Here is a 20,789-nt window from a genome sequence, read left to right on the forward strand (position 1 = left end):
TATAATGACATTGAGGGAACGTGTGTGAAATGTATACATTTTTGAAAGCCTGGCATTTAAAATAACCCAGGTCACCATATAGGTGCTGGGCTTTCCCTACATTTGGGGGCTGTCTGGAACATGTTATGTGTTTTCTTGAATTACTCCGTGTTTTGAATTCATTTGAGTTAGCAGTAAAAACAGGCAAACAAACTTGCTCAATTTGTTTTGAGTGCTAAATCCCTTCACTTTGAAATAGCTAACAGTCGACAGATGGACTCATTTTATGGAACGGGTTAGCCTCTTCAGCCACGAAGAAAACTGACGAGAGGTCTACATTTTTAAGCCATTTCTAACCTCCACGTAACATCCGTGAAAACTCAAACTTTCTCTCTTTACCGGTGGAAATTCAAGACAGTTTTATTTAAGGGGAGAGAAATGAGGGGGAAATGCCCACGTGCTGTTTTTACTTTTATTTCTCCTCTGTCTCTGAGAATTTCTATTTCTGGTTTCTGAAATCTTGCTGAGGCAAGAAAATCAAATTTCTTCAAGTCCCACGACTGAAATCTAAGGTCACAGCATACCACATAATGTGGTCCAAGAAAAACATTTTCGTCTCTGCCCATCAAAGATTTTTGCTGCCTCCTCAGCCCCCTGAGTTATGGGTTAAATGTCTCCCTCCTTTTCTTTTCATTTTATAGAGATTAAGAGACGCTCGGAGCAGAACAGCCTCGCCTGCATCTGGAGGCGAGGATGGGGCATCTCACGGAAAAGTGGGAAAAGAGTGAGAAAACCGGAGACGGGAAGATTCAGAGACGCACAGAGAGACAAGGGAAAGAGAAAGGGACTGCGCTGCAGAGACGCGCAGATAAGCGCGTGCCTCCTCCTCCCCCGTTTCAGGATTCCGAGGTTTGCAAACCAGGGCTGGGATGCAGGGGCTCCGGGAAGCTCACATTCCCCTCGTCCCCCTTCTGTCTGGAGTCTCGCCCGCCAGGGGCTGGCTAACCCCAGTCCCGGCCGCCGCAGACACCGCGCGGAGCTTTTGGGTCCTCGCCTCGCCCAGCGCCAGTGCAGCTGAAGTGAGCAGCTGGTGGGAAATGCAAATGGCTCCTGGAGAAATAGAAGATACAGAATGATTCTCATTCCCTCCTCGAGTGTGTGGAAGGAGCTGGACATACGTTTCACGCTCCTAATCCTTCTTTTACATTTTTAGTCATACTCCTATTAAACAACTAATTAATGCCCAGAACCACCAGGGAATACATTAGGCATGCAGCGGAGAGGCAGGGTGCTGGGGGCTACAAACCACCGAGCTGATTTAAGACGTGGATTTCAGGTTTTTCCCTCGTCAGAACAGAAATGGAAGAGTGGGCCGTGGCGATTGTATTTAGATTCCGATTACTTCAGATTAGAAGGGGGTGGAGGGAGCGTCCAACCAAAGCAAGCAATTCCCTGCCTTGCAGATGTAAACAAGATTGTAGCATCAAAGGTACCAGCTTCTTAAGGGCCAGATCTCCTGGCTGGGAGCCGGGTGTGGGGAGACACTGGCCTTATGTATCAGTGAATTTCAAGGATGTTACACTTTGACATAAACAACTCCGGAGCCGATCGCCTGGTGAGACTCACTGTTCTAGAATATCTTAAAAAAAATTTTTTTCCCAGAAGTATATATTCTTTTTACTTTTCCAAAATTTTGAACTATGTCTAAAGATAATAACCTTCCAGTAAACCAGTGCACTGGCCCATTTCCCCCAGCCATTCCTTCTGTCTTTTTGATTATTGGATTTAATGTGTGTGGGACACAGAGAATTAAACATAGCACACCGCCCCTCCAAATACATTAGCATAGGAAGAGTGGTGCTGGCTACACGGGTTCAGAAGATTTTTGTGAGATTCTGAATTATGCCCCTCCCTCTAATGTTTTGAAGCCAGTGACAGAACTGTTAGAATAGAATCGAATTGTGAAGCTCAGAGAGGGCATAGCAGTTTGTGATCAAAGCTTGGCAAAACCGAGGACAAATGCGGGGCGGCGACATCTGCCACCTCACTCTCACCCAAGAGTTAGGATTTGGGAAAGGTACAGTATTATTTTCAAGCCCGCCTGTGCCTGGCTGCGTGCTACCATTTACTTTCTTCCCTCTGGATTATGATTTCAACCCTGGCAAGCAATTTCCCCAGCTCCTTATCTGACAACAAGAGAGTATGTAAATACCAATGGCTAGAGATGTTTAACTGCCTCAGACATTATTGATTTGTTGGCTGTTCTAAATTTTCTTCCCAGTCCAGGTCTTGTTTCCGAATTGTCTATTGAGGAGGTTTGAGGCGTCCCTCCGATGCTACAATACAATAATTTTTTAAAAAGGCATTTAAGATGAACCAATTGATTTGCATATAAATTAAAATTACTATGCGTTGCCTATTCTGGTGTTTTATAATCATTTCGAAATTAGTACTTAACCACTTGAGCTAAAAGAATATATAAATGTCTGTATTGACTCACTAATGAATTACCTAATTAAAACGTCGCCTCGTGATGTTGGGCTCTGGAAAGCTTGTTAAATCAAGACATATTAGGGAGAGATGAATATTGGAAGGGTAACAGACCAAGGTCTGGAACTCAGAACGGAGTTTCCGGTGATCCCAAGCTTTGATTTTGGAGGACTGGCCCTTTTCTATTGTTAATGATTTTGTGCTTGTTTGTAAATAAACGAAGTGGAAGAAGCGCTCCGGAGGCCGCGATCGCTCTGGCCCTTTGCTCTGGCAGGACCTTCCAGCTCTGACCTAGAAGCGCTCAATCCTGGGAGAAGCTGGGCCAGCCCGGGAGGTGTGTGGCCCCGCGGGCGGCCTGGCCAGCCTGCTCTTCTCCTCCTGCCTCGCCGGCTGGCTGGTGAACCGAAGCAGCGCTCTCTCCGCCTGATCCGAGAGCTGGAAGTAGAGCCGACATTTAATAGATATGCTAACTGAGCACTTACCTTCGTCCTGAGAATAGGAATAAAAGGTAGCTCTTCTTAAGAGAGGCGGTGCAAAGGCACGCTAGGAGTTCAGAAAAGGCTAGCGGCGGGAAATCTGTAGCCTGAGGGGCTCGCCAACATCCCCTTTCATTTCAAGCACTTATTGATTTGCTGTTGTCATCTTTGGCGACGCAGAAGGACACTTGAAAGAATTTCTGATGGGGCTCTGATCTGAGAAAGGAGGTGACCTGCCCAGGCTCTCACCAAATTCTTAATTACTACATCAACTGCTTTTTTTTTTTCTTTTTTTAAATCCCTCATCCCACCTCCTTCCCTCGTGGCAACTGAGTTTGCTTATTCTGAACTTCTTAATTATTCAGGAACTTCCTTACCTCTCATTGGCTTCCCTTCTGCAGCGGTTTTCTATTCGAATCTGCCCACCCCCCCGTCCCCCATGGTAGGGTCTGTATATTGATCCCTCTGACCTTTGGCACATCTGGGCCTTCCACAATCTCTCAATCTTTTTAGATTTGAGGTTGGAAGGCTCCACCCTCTCCACTATGTGCACACACTCAGAAATACGAAAACTTACACAGACTGTCCTCAAACCCAGGGGATCTAACAGATGTTCCCTTTTCAGTTGTCTCTTGAAATCTGAAATGCCTGCCTGATTTGAACTTGGATACCACTCTCTCTCTCTCTCTTACTCATTCCTCTTTCAAAGCTGTTTGAACAATTGTGCACATGTGCTGGCAACATCTCCACCTACAATCTTTACCAAACTGTAAATAAAGAGGAACTCATGCAGTAGATTGGTAGACAGATTGCCTTAGGAATCAGAATCCCCGATTTCAGGATTCCTCAATCAACTCCGGTTATCATCTACATTGAATCATTCCAAGCAGGAGACCCACAGGAACCTGCACTGTGGAGCAGCCGGTAAAGCCACAGTAAAAAGAATAATTTTAGGATCATTTCATTAGAATGCAAATTATGTTTCTGGGTTCTGTTTGTAACCACCTAGTTTCAGTATATGCAGAATTAGGAAAAATATGTCAACATGGTTATTGGCAATAAAGAGGAGGAATACCTTGGGCTCATCAGTGAAAAGAAGACCCAGAAAGTCTACAACTTTCAGTCGTTAATTTCATTTATAATAGTGGGAATAAATAAGACACAAACTCCCTTGTACATTTTATGTACATCAGTCAATCTGAGTTCCCATTAAAAGTAGCTATACAGAATTTCTTTTAATTTCTGATAGCAACTTTAGAAAGTAAAGCCATAGCAACATGGTGAACTGGGGGTAAATCCCTTGAGTTGACTGTTTCTGTAAGCTCAGGGGTATAATATTGTTTGCGTGTGGTCTTTCTAGACTATCTACTAGGGTTTATTAGTTCTTACCAGACTTCACATCATTGTTTGAATCTACCTTCATTGTAGGGCAAGTTCAGTTACTATGCTGATTTTGAAATAGACTTTTCTGCCAGTATAATCTTGATTTTCAAATAACAGAAATCTTTAGTTTAATATACAGAGCTCTCAGTTTTCACTTCCTTCAGAACTTCCATGTTGATTGTTGCAAGTACTAATAATTTGTATGATTAATTACATTAATAATATGCACTCCTTTTGCTTTTCTGTGGAGTGGGTTGTGTCCACTATCACCACCACCACCACAGACAACAAAATATAAAAAGTAAGATCTTTTTTGTATAATAAATCGTACTTGAAATGCATCTGACTTAATATCATCCTACAAATGTACCTTGTAAACTTTCTTGGACTTTCTAGCAAGTGTTTGCAGCAATAGGAACAGTTTTTCTCACAGACGACATTCTCCTTGATGGGTTCTCATTTCTGGAGGAGGGGCCTTTAGAGCAATGAAGGAGGAAGGGGACATTGGAGGTTGTCAGCCATTTCAGCAGAAACATGCCTGAGTTCAGTGAAGTGACTGAGGCAGTGGTCAGATCTCCCACCCTGACTTTCTCTTAAATTGGAACACTGAGTTCCTCACTCTGGGCTCCTGAAGCACTTGGTGTATGTGTAGGTTCCTACCCCTCATCGTGGTCTTCACCATGTTGCTTTATAGGTCTCTGGTTCAATGATGTTTTGTGGTTGTAGCTCTCGTACTTAGTATCACAATCTCAACATTTAGGCTCTGATGCGTTTATGTGAAAGCTGCTCTGTTAGTAAGCTCTAGCATACAGAAGAGATGGGACAAGTGAGGACTCACCAGAACTCAAATTCAGATATGTTTAAATAGCATTGACTGTGTAAAACTTCTGGCAATGCTTCTGGCTCCCCAGCTCTCTGCTCTAAACTTCACGTGGCCCCTGAGAAAAAGCCTCTGGCTAATGAGGCCTGATAAACTCTGAGTTTAAGAAATAATAGCATTTGTATTGAGAACAAAGTGAAGTCAGGAAACCTGTTACATACCAAATGGGCCTGATCATTTGAATTGGTAATAATGGTAATAACTAATATTTATAGAGTGATTAGTTTATTTTGCCATTGTATTGATCATCACATTTATTTTTCATACTAATATTGTAAGGTAGGTACTGCCATTTTGCAAATGAAGACAGTGAGGTTTGGAGTGATTGTGTCATTGGCCCAAGGTCACCCACCTGGTAATAGCAAGAGCTTCTAAGCACTGGAGTGCAGAGTGAGTAGGAAACTACTTCAGATCGTGTAGGCAGTAAGTGGCAAAGTGGGAATTTGAATCTAGATTTTGTCTATCTACAGAGTCCCCAATATTAGCTAGTACACTGAACTGGTGGCAACCATACTGGAGGGTCAGAAGCCTCTGAGGGAAAGAAATATAGAACTTCCATGTAGAACATGTCAAAAAACAAAAGGAAACTGCAGAGACAAGAAAAGCAAATATATCACCCGCGGGATGGAGAAAGTCAGAAATGTCTGAAGTTCTAGAGAGAAGGAAAAGAGAATTGACTGAATAAGAGACAGTAGGAAAGCCAAGCTCCAGTATTTGTCCTGGGCAGGTCATTCCAGGAAAGAGAAAGAGAAGTTCAGGAATATCTGTGAACAGTAGGAAAATTAATGCTCAGATGGTCAGGTTGGCCTGAGCCTAATAAGATCTAGAAATCTAGTTTATAAGAACCCTTTCCCAGAGATTCCAAGGGAGGATAAAATAACTAAATTGAGGTTTGAGTAGTTTTATCCTAGAACCAAAGACAGATGCAAGTAAGGACTGAGTAATAAGAACATCCATGTTGCAGGAACATGCAAGTTGAGTGGGGAATGAAATCTAGAAAAACCTGTTAGGAATCTGGTTATTGGGCTAAACCTTGCCAGGCTCAAAGGAGAAATGAGATTTTACCTATCATCACCTACCTTTGTCTAGTTTACACCCTAGTATCTCCATTACTATAGTGAAGTCATTTGAAATTTTAAGTGAGATGACTTCCTGTGCTGAAGAAGAAACCTTGTGTGGAGGGGTATCAGGAGACAAATGAAGGGGAGAGATAATGATCCCAAGGACACAGTTTGTGAGAACAATGCTGGACTAGTTGTTGGTAGAATGTTAGCCAGGAGAAAAAGCCAGGGAGCCTTCCACCAGGTCCATTTCATCACTTCAGGCCAGTTACTGATCCCAAAGGTTATTCCCAATTCAAGCTTGTCCCTTTGTCAAAAATGAGCCAACATTGGCTCCATTTGGGCCTTTTCCAGAAGGGATAGATAAATATAAGTGTATGTATGAATTCCCAATTTTATGAAGCACAGGAGAAGAAAAAATAGAAGAATCAACCCAGTTCCCTGTTTTCTGGCAAAAATTCTCTTATTCCTTTGTGATATGTGTAGAGTAAGGAAACATGAAGAGAATGTTCATACAAAGAAAAGTGGTATGAGTTCATTTCAAGGGGGATCTCAACTTGTGCTGTTACAGGAATCCAGACCATCTCCTGTAAATGCCATGGTATTTTTGAAAGAAAAGTTTGAGGGCACACAGTCTTATTTTCCATCTCTATCCTGTGGGTCTCAGTATTTTTTTTTCCTAAACAGGGAAGAGAAATTAGGATCCAAAGGAAGTAAGAACTAGAAAGGATCTAGAGGATGCCCTCCTCCCTCAGTCTATGTTTAAATTACTCCCAGAAAGATAGCCAGTTATCCTTTTCAGCAAAGAGCCCCTTAAGGTCCCTTGGTAATGCATTTGGATGCTTCATAATTTCACGTATGCACTGTATATCTGTCTGAAGGAATGATGTCATGTCAAATAGCTCCAATGAATAGAAGGCATTTTCCCCATACTCTTCCAAATTTTCCTATGTCTTTTACCCTCAGAAAACTATATGAAACTATATGAAAATATTATTAGCTTCATTTAACAGTTGGATAACTGTGTTATAGGGACTTTTAGAGAGGTACCCCTGGTTATGCAGCATGGTGTTGGAAGAATGAAATTAAAGTCAGAAAATTCTACGTTCAAGTCTTTCCTAGCAGACACGTCACTTCTTGGGGCTAGTTATGATTTTTCTGTCTGAGTAATGTACACGTTTGATTGTAACTCTATCTGTCCTTCTGTTTGTCTGCCTGTGAGTAGTTTATCTTTTAATCTATCGATTTATCTATCTCCTTGCTGTTTTTTTAATTCACCATAAGTTAACCAATGTTGATAAAATTTCACCCTTACCATGAGTGCTACTTGAGCGGATTGAGATGGTTGTCATATTTTTCAAATATCACATGTAATTAACAGTGCTGCCACTGTTTAAGTGCCATGATTTTGTTCTTATCTGGGAATTGTACACATACCACACTTTCTGTCATGAGGGGCCCGCCTACACTTATTAGCATGTTTGATATTTATGCTGTCCCTTGGGAAGATGTTGATCATTTTGTTCATGTCACTCGTGACGTTATAACAACTGCCTTTTTGTTTAAATGTGTGTTTTCTCACAACTATATTTAGTTTTCTTTCCCAAGCCTGACTTCAAGATACTGAAATCACTGATTCACTTAAAAATGTTTAAATTTCCTGAAAGAAAGTGTTGGAGTAATCCTGGGATGAGTATGATTTTCGATGCATTGTCCTTATCTGGATATAAATGTTCTTTCTTTTTTTAAATCCACATATTCCAAAATTTGGGGAGAAGTTCTTTTTCCTGAATGTAATTTATAAATCAAAAGCAATACGATTCTTATTCATTTTCTTTTTTGATATTTGCTCTCCTTATTCTCCCCTGAATTATTTCTTCTTTACTCTCAGATCTGCATTCACTGAAAGCATTTTGTATTATCTTCCTCTCACAGGAGAGCAGCTGTGAATTGTACAGGTTAAAGCTGCATCCTGTCAGTTCTTTATTCTTTTTGCCACAGTTGAAAACTCATACTTCTTTTCCCAAAGCATTAATGTCATTCTACTGGTTTCTGATTTACAGAAATCAAGTAGGGTCTACAAAGGTCAATGAAAATGAAAATAATGCTTTTTGTCTTGACACGTTTATTTATTGCTTTCTTATATTTTAGAAAGAGTATGTAAATCATATACCCTTTCCTCATCCTCCACCATTTCCAAATCCACAAGAATATGTGGAATGGAGAGAAGAAAATCAAGAAAGGAAAAGGAATGACTTGACTCAACTAAAATGAGAAGAAAGCAGAGGCAGAATCTAGGATTGTGGTTCAACAAGATGATTCAGTTAATTTGGTAGATTCATTTTGCGGTAATTTGTTAAACTGAGTTCTGGATGATGGAAATGTGTTTCTCGATCTCTAATGGGCATAAACTGAGTTTAAAAGGGCTAACCAAATCTTTTAATTATATGCAAATAATCACAGAAAAAGGAAAAAAGGAGAGATGGTTAAACAGATGTGGTAGGGGGCCGGGTTGGGGGATGATGAGAGAATATTAGAGCCGACTGGTTTGCAGATTGACTTTAGGAGACTGTTTTTTGAGTATTTTGTTTCCCATATTAAATTTAAATAGTATTGCATTTTTTAATCGAAAATTTACTTCTAATTTCAGCTGAAGGTAACTTCTCACTTCCTTAACCATTTTGTTACACATTATTTGTGTTGTAAGGAATATTATGATTTAGTTTAAATGTTGCTATCTTAGTTTTTTTCCTTTAAACATATGTTTTGGAGGTTTGAAAAAAGTGGGAAAGTACATTATTTCCAGGCCCTTCCAAAGATTATTTCACTGAAAGGCTATAGTCCAATTGCTGAGCTAGTCCCAACCTCAGAGACCAGCTTCAAGGCTGCTTTCACCTTGCTTTACTACCAAACCAGCAAACCTGAATCTTACACTGGTAGGGATATTTAAGACAGTTCTTCAAAGGAGCATATGTCCCAGAAGTTCCAAGTCTGAAGGTCACATAGCCCATGTAGAATGAAGAGTCTTCCAAGACAGAGGAGCTTGAGGAGGGATGCTGGGATAGAAGCAGTGGAGCCCTTCAAGGTTCCTTCTCCTCTGTTATCATGTGCTGGAATCTTTGCTGCCCCCCTAGGAATCTGCTTCTGTATTCTGTTTATTACTGATTGGGTCATTGGCCTATGTGGGTCTGGCTATGGCCCATAGAGAGTGAAAGGCAAAGACATGATATGTGGAGTCAAAGAGTTGGCAGAAAACAACCAAGACCAACATTTCTTTGTAAAATTTTAAAAAATATGTTAATTATCTCTAAAATAGGATGAATTACTGATCTGGATAAAATTCTTGGATTTTAATTGATTCATGATGTCTGATTTCCTACCTCAGGTGATAAGCAGATATCTGAAAATTGTGAAACTGAGGTTATTCTGGATCTTCAAAACAACTGATAACCAAGGCGACTGTGTTATAATAGCCACATTTTTTTTTTTTTTTTTTTTTTACTACTATTAGGTTTTAGTTGATAAGCATTACTGTTGAGCTGAAAAATATCTCACTGTTTTGGAAGTCATTGACTGTGGTTTTCATTACTATTCTGAACTATGCATTTTTTTGAGTTTTCTTATTCTTGCCAGAATTTTTTCCCTTTATGTTTGAGTTCATACGTATGTTAAAAAACACTAATGACAAATAAGCTGTCATAAAACACTTAAGAAAGCGAAATCAGATCTCTCTATCCTACTTAGAAGTAAAACAATTAAACTTTATGATAAAGTTTTGTTTCATTTAATTTTTAACCCTTTTAAATTAAAAAACAGTTTAAAATAGTCACATAATTATGAACATATTCTCCCTGTCTGTACTCTGTATTCTATATGTAGAGAAATGAATATGTATTTAAATATTCCCAATAGGAGGTCCATGTAAAGCATTATGATTTTTAAATAGGCCACCATGTATAAATGTGTGTATAAATATTTATGCACATATATACATACATTATATGTCAACATTTCCTGTAAGTCCTATCTGCTTATAATTTTGACAACAAAAACAAAGAATAAGATGAATAATAATCAAAATGGGAAAATGCTTTGACTCAGTTAAAGAACTCAAATATAAATTCTTTTATATCACTTAAAATTTATTTATAAAAGATGTTACCTCATTCCTTAACGAGCTCATGTAGTCCTTGTTTAAGATCTAGCACAAAATTTAACGGCATACTCATTCAGTATAGGATAATGCTTAAATGTAAAATCAATGCTTTATATTTTAGCAAAGCATTGTGATGTATTGATGAATTGTCAAAGAACAAGCAATCCAGTTTATACTCTCCCTGCCTCTCCTACCCCTAATCTCTTCATTCATAGAGGTAATTTTCCAATAATAGTAATAGCTATTTAGAATATATTTAATAAAGGATTGGCTCTTAGTTTAAATAAAAGTAAAGTCCCCATGGTAAGATTCTTATAAGGGAGCTTTTTATTTTTCTTCCCCAAGAACACCTTGGCACAGTTACACATAATTTAAAAAGTATATGGCTTTAATCTGAAGCTGGCTTTTCTTTGGAATAATGTTGGTGAGAGTTAATGAAAACCTCCTTGTCTCAGGCCAATTAAAATAAATAAGTGACATGGTCTTAGTAGCATAAAATGATATGTTGAAATATTTTTAGATGATGTATCATGTGGTAGGTTCAATCACTAGAGTGTTTTGGCCCTGGGAAGGTAAAAATAATCCCCTTTCATTCATCCTAATACTCAGTGTCAAAAAAGCTGGCTAATTATTGAAACTGTATTGAAACTACAAGAAATTTGGAATTTATAAAAAATTTTATTTCTCCCTAAGAACATTAACTGTTCTGGATTATATTCAGTATCTTTTGCTACTTGCTTTTAAAATTTATTTATATGTAAAGAAATTGGAAATCGGATTTGTTGTCCTCTGTTATAATGAAGAGAAGATTCCCAAGTGATTTGGCTACAGCTTGCTAAGCAGGTTATCTTGTAAAAACCAGAACGACAACAACAAAAAACACCAGGTAGAATGACAGGGCCCATTAGTGAAAGTCAAAATTAAAGAATATTTTAAAAGAAAGGCTGTTTTATATTTTTTCAAGTATAAATGTAGTAACCTGGGTCAGGCTCCTAAGTGCTGCCTACTTGAGCTAGTTGTGCTGCTTCAGCTTAATTTTTGCAATAGGGAAGAAATAAATAGGTAGATAAGCAAGTAGAGACAAATGAGTGAATCCAATTGATAGCTCTGAGAGCTCACTCAAATTAGTCAAAATTTCTATATTCCTATCAATTGTTTATATTTTTATTGTCTTAAAAATAGCTTTAATATTAATGCAGTGTCGAGGGAGGAGACCTTCAAGATGGTGAAAGAGTAAGACGTGGATATCACCTTCCTCCCCATAAATACATCAGAAATGCATCTACATGTGGAACAACTCCTACAGAACACCTACTGAAAGCCGGCAGAAGACCTCAGACTTTCCAAAATGCAAGAAACTCCCCACGTACCGGGCCATGTGGCTGACAGAGTATTGGTGTCAGGCCTGTGCCTCTGAGGTGGGAGAGCTGAGTTCAGGACATTCGTCCACTAGAGACCTTCTGGCTCCACGTAATATCAAACTGCAAAAGCTCTCCCAGAGATCTCCAACTCAATGATAAGACCCAGCTCCACTCAACGACCAGCAAGCTACAGTGCTGGATACCTTATGCCAAACAACTAGCAAGACAGGAACACAAACCCACCCATTAGCAGAGAGGCTGCCTAAAATAATAATAAAGTCACAGACATCCCAAAACATACTACTGGACGTAGTCCTGCACATCAGAAAGACAAGATCCAGTCTCATCCACCAGAACACAGGCACCAGTCCCCTCCACCAGGAAGCCTACACAACCCACTGAACCATCCTTAGCCGCTGAGGGCAGACACCAAAAACAACGGGAACTACGAACCTGCAGCCTGTGAAAAGGAGACCCCAAACACAGTAAGTTAAGCAAAATGAGAAGACAGAAAAACACAGCAGATTAAGGAGCAAGGTGAAAACCCACCAGACCAAACAAATGAAGAGGAAATAGGCAGTCTACCTGAAAAAGAATTCAGTGTAATGATAGTAAAGTTGATCCAAAATCTTGGAAATAGAATGGAGAAAATATAAGAAACGTTTAACAGGAACTAGAAGACCTAAAGAGCAAACAAACAGTGATGAACAACACAATAAATGAAATTAAAAATTCTCTAGAAGGAATCAATAGCAGAATAACCAAGGCAGAAGAACAGAAGTGACCTGGAAGATAGAAGAGTGGAAATAACTACTGCAGAGCAGAATAAAGAAAAAAGAATGAACTAACAAACCATTGTAAAGCAATTATACTCCAATAAAGATGCTAAATAAAAAAAAGAAAAAAAGAATGAAAAGAATTGAGGACAGTCTCTGAGACTTCTGGGACAACATTAAATGCACCAACATTTGAATTATAGGGGTCCCAGAAGAAGAAAAGAGAAAGAAAGGGGCTGAGAACATATTTGAAGAGATTATAGTTGAAAACTTCCCTAATATGGGAAAGGAAATAGTCAGTCAAGTCCAGGAAGCGCAGAGAGTCCCATACAGGATAAATCCAAGGAGAAACATGCCAAGACACATATTAAGCAAACTATCAAAAATTAAATACAAAGAAAAATATTAAAAGCAGCAAGGGAAAAACAACAAATAACATACAAGGAAATCCCCCTAAGGTTAACAGCTGATCTTTCAGCAGAAACTCTGCAAGCCAGAAGGGAGTGGCACGACATATTTAAAGTGATGAAAGGGAAAAACCTACAACCAAGATTACTCTACCCAGCAAGGATCTCATTCAGATTCGACAGAGAAACTAAAAACTTTACAGACAAGCAAAAGCTAAGAGAATTCAGCACCACCAAACCAGCTTTACAACAGATGCTAAAGGAACTTTTCTAGGCAGGAAACACAAGAGAAGGAAAAGACCTACAATAACAAACCCAAAACATTAAGAAAATGGTAATAGGAACATACATATCGATAACTACTTAAAATGTAAATGGATTAAATGCTCCAGCCAAAAGACATAGACCGGTTGAATGTATACAAAAACAAGACCTGTATATATGCTGTCTACAAGAGACCCACTTCAGACCTGGGGACACATACAGACTGAAAGTGAGGGGATGGAAAAAGATATTCCGTGAAAAGAGAAATCAAAAGAAGCTGGAGTAGCAATTCTCATATCAGACAAAATAGACTTTAAAATAAAGACTATTATAAGAGACAAAGGACACTACGTATGATCAAGGGATTAATCCAAGAAGAAGATATAACAATTGTAAATATTTATGCAGGGGCTTCCCTGGTGGTGCAGTGGTTAAGAATCTGCCTGCCAATGCAGGGGACATGGGTTCGAGCCCTGGTCTGGGAAGATCCCACATGCCGCGGAGCAACTAAGCCCATGCACCATAATTACTGAGCCTGCACTCTAGAGCCCGTGAGCCACAACTACTGAAGCCCGCGCACCTAGAGCCTGTGCTCCGCAACAAGAGAAACCACTGCAATGAGAAGCCTGCACACCGCAACGAAGAGTAGCCCCCGCTCGCCGCAACTAGAGAAAGCCCGTGTGCAGCAACGAAGACCCAACACAGCCAAAAATAAATAAATAAAGTAAATTAAAAAAAAAAATGCACCCAACATAGGAGCACCTCAATACATAAGGCAAATGCTAACAGCCAAAAAAGGGGAAATCGACAGTAACATAATAATAGTAGGGAACTTTAACACCCCACTTCACCAATGGACAGATCATCCAAAATGAAAATAAATAAGGAAACACAAGCTTTAAAGGACACATTAAACAAGATGGACTTAATTGATATTTATAGGACATTCCATCCAAAAACAACAGAATACACTTTCTTCTTAAGTGCTCATGGAAATTTCTCCAGGATAGATCATATCTTGGGTCACAAATCAAGCCTTGGTAAATTTAAGAATATTGAAATCATATCAGGTATCTTTTCCGACCACAATGCTATGAGACTAGATATCAATTACAGGAAAAATCTGTAAAAAATACAAACACATGGAGACTAAACAATACACTACTAAATAACCAAGCAATCACTGAAGAAATCAAAGAGGAAATCAAAAAATACCTAGAAACAAATGACAATGAAAACACGATGACACAAACCTATGGGATGCAGCAAAAGCAGTTCTAAGAGGGAAGTTTATAGCAATACAAGCCTACCTCAAGAAACAAGAAAAATCTCATATAAACAATCTAACCTTACACCTGAAGGAACTAGAGAAAGAAGAACAAACAAAACCCAAAGTTAGTAGAAGGAAAGAAATCATCAAGATCAGAGCAGAAATAAGTGAAAGAGAAACAAAGAAAACAATAGCAAAGATCAATAAAACTAAAAGCTGGTTCTTAGAGAAGATAAAGAAAATTGATAAACCATTAGCCAGACTCATCAAGAAAAAAAGGGAGAAGACTCAAATCAACAGAATTAGAAATGAAAAAGGAGAAGTAACAACTGACATGGCAGAAATACAAAGGATTATGAGAAATTACTACAAGCAACTATATGCCAATAAAATGGACAACCTGGAAGAAATGGACAAATTCTTAGAAAAGCACAACCTTCCAAGACAGACCAATCACAAGCACTGAAATTGAGACTGTGATTAAAAATCTTCCAAAAACAAAAGCCCAGGACCAGATGGCTTCACAGGTGAATTCTATCAAACATTTAGAGAAGAGCTAACACCTATCCTTCTCAAAATCTTCCAAAATATAGCAGAGGGAGGAACACTCCCCAACTCATTCTACGAGGCCACCATCACCCTGATACCAAAACCAGACAAAGACATCACAAAGAAAGAAAAGTACAGACCAATATCACTGATGAACATAGATGCAAAAATCCTCAACAAAATACAAGCAAACAGCACATTAAAAGGATTCTACACCATGATCAAGTGAGGTTTATCCCAGGAATGCAAGGATTCTTCAATATACACAAATCAATCAATGTGATACACCATAATAACAAATTGAAGGAGAAAAACCATATGATCATCTCAATAGATGCAGAGAAAGTTTTCGACAAAATTCAACACCCATTTATGATAAAAACCCTCAAGAAGATGGGCGTAGAGGGAACTTACCACAACATAGTAAAGGCCACATATGACAAACCCACAGCCAACATCATTCTCAATGTTGAAAAACTGAAACCATTTCCTCCAAAATCCAGAACAAGACAAGGTTGTCTACTCTCACCACTATTATTCAGCTTAGTTTTGGGAGTTTTAGCCACAGCAATCAGAGAAGAAAAAGAAATAAAAGTAATACAAATCAGAAAAGAAGAAGTAAAACTGTCACTGTTTGCAGATGACATGATACTATACATAGAGAGTCCTAAAGATGCCACCAGAAAACTACTAGAGCTAATCAATGAATTTGGTAAAGTAGCAGGATACAAAATTAATGCACAGAAATCTCTTGCATTCCTATACATTAATGATGAAAAATCTGAAAGAGAAATTAAGGAAACACTCCCATTCACCATTGCAACAAAAAGAATAAAATACCTAGGAATAAACCTACCTAAGGACACAAAAGACCTATATGCAGAAAACTATAAGATACTGATGAAAGAAATTAAAGATGATACAAACAGATGGAGAGATATATGATGTTCTTGGATTGGAAGAATCAACATTGTGAAAATGATTATACTATCCAAAGCCATCTACAGATTCAAGGCAATCCCTATGAAATTACCAATGGCATTTTTCACAGATCTAGAACAAAAAATTTCACAATTTGTATGGAAACACAAAAGACCCCGAATAGCCAAAGCAATCTGGAGAAAGAAAAACAGAGCTGGAGGAATCAGGCTCCCTGACTTCAGACTGTACTACAAAGCTACAGTAATCAAGACAGCATGGTACTGGCACAAAAACAAAAATACAGATCAATGGAACAGGATAGAAAGGCCAGAGATAAACCCACACACATATGGTCACCTTATTTTTGATAAAGGAGGCAAAAATATACAGTGGAGAAAAGGCAGCCTCTTCGATAAGTGGTGCTGGGAAAACTGGACAGCTACATGTAAAAGAATGAAATTAGAACACTCCCTAACACCATACACAAAAATAAACTCAAAATGGATTCAAGACCTAAATGTAAGGCCAGACACTATCAAACTCTTAGAGGAAAACATAGGCAGAACACTCTATGACATAAATAACAGCAAGATCCTTTTTGACCCACCTCCTAGAGAAATGGAAATAAAAACAAAAATAAACAAATGGGACCTAATGAAACTTAAAATCTTTTGCACAACAAAGAAAACCATAAACAAGACGAAAAGACAACCCTCAGAATGGGAGAAAATATTTGCAAATGAAGCAACTGACAAAGGATTAATCTCCAAAATTTACAAGCAGCACATGAAGCTCAATATCAAAAAAACAAACAACTCAATCCAAAAATGGGCAGAAGACCTAAACAGACATTTCTCCAAAGAAGATATACAGATTGCCAACAAACACATGAAAGGATGCTCAACATCACTAATCATTAGAGAAATGCAAATCAAAACTACAATGAGGTATCATCTCACACCGGTCAGAATGGCCATCATCAAAAATTCTACAAACAATAAATGCTGGAAAGAGTGTGGAGAAAAGGGAACCCTCTCACACTGTTGGTGGGAATGTAAATTGATACAGCCACTATGGAGAACAGTATGGAGGTTTAGTAAAATACTAAAAATAGAACTACCATACGACCCAGCAATTCCACTACAGGTATATTCCCTGAGAAAACCATAATTCAAAAAGAGTCATGTACCCCAATGTTCATTTCAACTCTATTTACAATAGCAAGGACATGGAAGCAACCTAAGGATCCATCGTCGGATGAACAGATAAAGAAGATGTGGCACATATATACAGTGGAATATTATTCAGCCATAAAAAGAAACGAAATTGAGTTATTTGTAGTGAGGTGGATGGACCTAGAATCTGTCATACAGAGTGAAGTAGTCAGAAAGAGAAAAACAAATACCATATGCTAACACATATATATAGAATCTAAAGAGAAAAAATGGTTCTGAAGAACCTAGGGGCAGGACAGGAATAAAGATTCATATGTAGAGAATGGACTTGAGGATGTGGGGAGGGGGAAGGGCAAACTGGGCCAAAGTGAGAGAGTGGCATGGACATGTATCCAGTACCAAATGTAAAATAGATAGCTAGTGGGAAACAGCTGCATAGCACAGGGAGATCAGCTCGGTGCTTTGTGACCCCCTAGAGGGGTGGGATAGGGAAGGTGGGAGGGAGACTCAAGAGGGAGGAGATATGGGGATATATGCATATGTATAGCTGATTCACTTTGTTATAAAGCAGAAACCAACACACCATTGTAAAGCAATTATACTCTAATAAATGTGTTAAAAAAATAAATAAATAATAGAAAAAAAGTTAATGCAACGTCAAAATAAAAAATAATCAAAATAAACCACATACTTCCCAGGCTGTTTAGTCAAAGCTTTAAAGATCTTATTCAACACGTTCTTTAATTTTACCAATAATCTTGAGGAATAAGCAATGAATGTAACTATTTCCATTATAAAGATGAAAAACCATGAAATTAGCTAAATTTCTAAATGATTACCTAGACTACTTGCATAATTATTGCTGCACAGTTCATGTATATAAGCTTTGGGAGGCCATGGGCTACATATTATTAATCTCTGTGTTCCTAGCACAATTCCTTGATATCAACAATTGCTATTGTGGAATGGAAGAGTAAACGAATCAAACTAACAATCTGTCCTTGTGATGAAAATAATCAAGACTAAAAAGGACCTATCTGGCACTTTCGATAATAATAACTGAATTGGACCAAATTGTTGGCAGCCTTGTTCATTTAAAAATTTTTTTTAATTTAAATTTTATGTTTCACTCAAGTCAAATTGCCCATCTTGGGTCTGTTACATGGATACACAAATACGTCTTATCTATTGGTTAATGGGACAAGCAGCTCTTTACCAGGCAATAGTGTGAGACTCTTTTGTGCTCTTTTCCTTAACATTATTTTGCAGTTAAATATTTCGTTAATTTAGACTAACACTTCTCTCATTCTCAAGACTGAAGTAATAAGCTTTCTTTTTCATATATGTATGTTTTGGATGATGATCATAGCTCATATGTAATGAGTATATTATACTCAGCAATTTATTATGTTGGTACCATTATTGTTCCCATTTTGAACATGAGAAAATTAAGACAAAGAAGGACAGTAACTTTCCCAAGTTCTTACAAAAACGGAGAGTGAGCAAATAGTTATAAGCTGGGATGCAAACCCAGACCTGCCTGACTCCAGAGTTCAAATGTAAACACTCACTTCAACTGCCTCTGTCAATGAAGAGTATGATTTTAGCACGTGTACTTTTTGGAAACTTCATAATTATAGTTAGGAGCCATAGGAGTATTTTCTTGGATGACAGCTGTGGGGAAGACTTGGGCATGAAAAAAATCATCAAATATTAACAAAACACAAATTATTTCAGAAAACATTCATTATGCATCTTGATATCTTAGGGGCATAGGAAGTGGTCACAATACGTAAATTAGGGGAAGGTGAATGTGACAATGGAATAGGCTTCTCATTCTTAAGAATATGCCCTGTCATTATTTTATTTAAACCACCTCTAGTAGCAGATTAGAATGAGAGTCCAGCTTTCAGCCTGGCTTTGGTGAGAAACAGAAGAGTCTATGTACCATTGCTTCAGTCTTTCCATGCATGTCCCAAATGTCTAATGAGATTCCTCTCCTGAGTCTGGAGAGGGGGCCCAGTTTCATTTCAAGGGACTTCAGAATCAACTTCTCTGCTCTCACTCTGATCTTCTGTCATCTTTTTGTTTATATCCAAATATTCTTTGACATACATTCTACAGTTAGTGACAAAATAATTGCAAATCTGCTTCAGGCAACATTTTGGTATGAATAATTTCAGTTTAACCAATAAACAACTGTAAATGATAAGTTCCTTGCCTGGAAGGGTTACCAACAAGAGGGAAAAGAAAAGTACAGGAAAGCAGGTGAAAAGTGAACTTCAAACACTTTACAAGTTTGTTTAAGGTTCGACCTGTTTACTTTCTCCTGGGCAGGGCAAACAGAAGGAAACACATGCGAGGCAGCTGCCACAAAATGTCTTCCATACCTTCTCTAGTTGGGGCCTCACCATTTTCCAGTGGAATATGCGTTCTTATGGTTTTTCCCATTTTCCCCATGAGCAAACAGGTTCTGGAAGGTTAAGTGAATTGTTCAAGATCTCACGGAGTTGGGATCAATCTCAAATTGAACTGAATGAAGAACTCATACACTTTCTTTTCCAGCACAATGTTCCCCTAGCACAGAACAAAATCAGGTGTCCCTAGTGGCAACTAGGCAGTTCTGCTTCAGTTTAGTTATGCCGGGTTTCTTTCTTCTTTTCCTCCTCTTTCTTTTTCTTCTTTTCCACAGGACAGACTTTGTATGAAACAGTTTAATTTTGTGGGGGCTTGTTAATTTTAGCATCACAGAGAGATTCTGGGGCTTGTTTTAGTTAATGTAATAGTTTATTTATCGATGTACTTATTTATCGATATACCCTTCCTTTTCCTGGCAGAAAGAAGGCATTCAACAGCATTTGCTGACTGGAAGACTAGCTGTGATAACATTACTTTTGTCTGTTTTCTAACTGTAGGCATGCTGGGCTTTAAGATATGCGTGGAATTTTCTGTAGAATCATAAGATATTGAGGTTGGAAGAGTGCTCGAAGAACATTTGAGCAATGCCTCATTTATAGATAAGAAAACTGAGGCCCTGAAAGGATAAGAGAATCATCCAAGATCACATGCATGCTTATCAACATTGTTGGGACAGGTACCCAGTGCTCTTTTCTGGCATGCTCCCTAAAGCATCACTATACAACCTCTCATTTTAGCATTTTTCTTGATGAGGTGAGTTCTAAAACAGTGTACAACTCCATTATATTTTTCCACTTACCCTTCAGATGGAGCATAGTTGAATGGTGGTCCCCTAAAATATATATCCACATCCTAATCTCTGGAATCTGTGAATGTCAGTTGATTTGGAAAAATGGTCTTTGAAGCTGTAATTAAGTTAAAGATCTTGAGATGATGAAATCATCCTGGATTAGTTCGGTAGACCCTAAGGCAGAAGGAGACTTGAGACTGGCTGAAGAGAAGACAGAGGAGAAGAAAAGGTGAAGATGGAGACAGAGAATGGGGTGGTGTGGCCACAAGCCAAGGAAGCCAGGAAGTGCAGACAACCACTAGAAGCTGGTAGAGGCAAGGAAAGATTCTTCCTAAAGTCTCTGGAGAAGGTGCAGCCCTGCCAACACCTTGATATCTGACTTCTGGCCTCCCAAACTATGAGATAATAAATTTCTGTGTTCCGCCACCCAGTC

The 20,789-nt window shown here is 38.5% G+C and overlaps 1 long non-coding RNA gene across 2 annotated transcripts in view; it reads left to right on the forward strand.

Moving 5' to 3' along the window:
• LOC309661347 overlaps positions 1 to 16,069 on the forward strand; it is a 21,719-nt gene extending 5,650 nt beyond the window's left edge. The window contains exons 2-3 of one of the 2 annotated variants that reach the window (XR_014263957.1): positions 681 to 888; positions 9,655 to 16,069. This is a non-coding gene — a long non-coding RNA (uncharacterized lncRNA). Of the gene's footprint in view, positions 1 to 680; positions 4,532 to 9,654 lie in introns of those variants that run through there. The other variant, XR_014263956.1, reaches the window with a different exon arrangement.
• Positions 16,070 to 20,789: the final 4,720 nt, after the last annotated feature.

This window comes from Balaenoptera physalus, assembly GCF_965194825.1.
Source record: "Balaenoptera physalus genome assembly, chromosome: 5".
NCBI lineage: Eukaryota > Metazoa > Chordata > Mammalia > Artiodactyla > Balaenopteridae > Balaenoptera > Balaenoptera physalus.